The sequence below is a fragment of the Acyrthosiphon pisum genome, chromosome A1, assembly GCF_005508785.2.
Source record: "Acyrthosiphon pisum isolate AL4f chromosome A1, pea_aphid_22Mar2018_4r6ur, whole genome shotgun sequence".
NCBI lineage: Eukaryota > Metazoa > Arthropoda > Insecta > Hemiptera > Aphididae > Acyrthosiphon > Acyrthosiphon pisum.
Window position 1 is genome coordinate 4,813,711 of NC_042494.1, and position 836 is coordinate 4,814,546.

Here is an 836-nt window from a genome sequence, read left to right on the forward strand (position 1 = left end):
CCCCCCCCCCCCCCCTATTTCAGTTAATCAGTACTAATTGTTTTATCACTTGTAAAATAAAAATTGTTAATGTACTGTATTATCAGAGATTTTTGACTTTTTACGCAACACTATTGATTATAAATACTAGAATTTATTTATTAATGGTAAAACTATTAGGTAGTTAAATTATTATTTAGTTATTGGCTATTTCTAACGTAATCACATAGTACACAATGCACACTAATACACATTAGGAAGTCATCTCTCTTATATTTATACAATATATTTTTACACTTAGGATTACGATTACCCACCAATTTTAGGGGTACAACCCCTTAAAATACGTGTGGCGGCTGCCACACCTAATACATGGGTTCGGCGCCACTGAATACATTCATCGTTCCACTCAGAATCTAAAATATGTATTGTTAAACATTATTTTCACATTGATTTAACATAAGGTCCTGTTATAATAATAATACGAGAAGGCTGTTGATTGTTGTATACATTTGAGAACACTATTCTTGGCCTCCATTAATCCACGGTAATAACTCGTAGTGTAATATAAGTAATCCATAGGCTATTAACAGTAACTATTAAAATAATAGTATAAGTAATTATAGTGTAACCATCTTATTTTAATGTAATGTTTATAAAAAAAATATAGGTACTAATCTTATACTATAATAATAATTATAAAATGTGAAAAAAATACTAAAAACCAATTTTTATTATGGGGGCCCCGATGAATTGGGGGCCCTAAAGTTTCACATTGCTAACTTACCTGCTAGTTGCGCCCCTGCGCATGCACACAAATAGAAAATTGCAAATGTTGAACTCCTTAGAAACAGTCG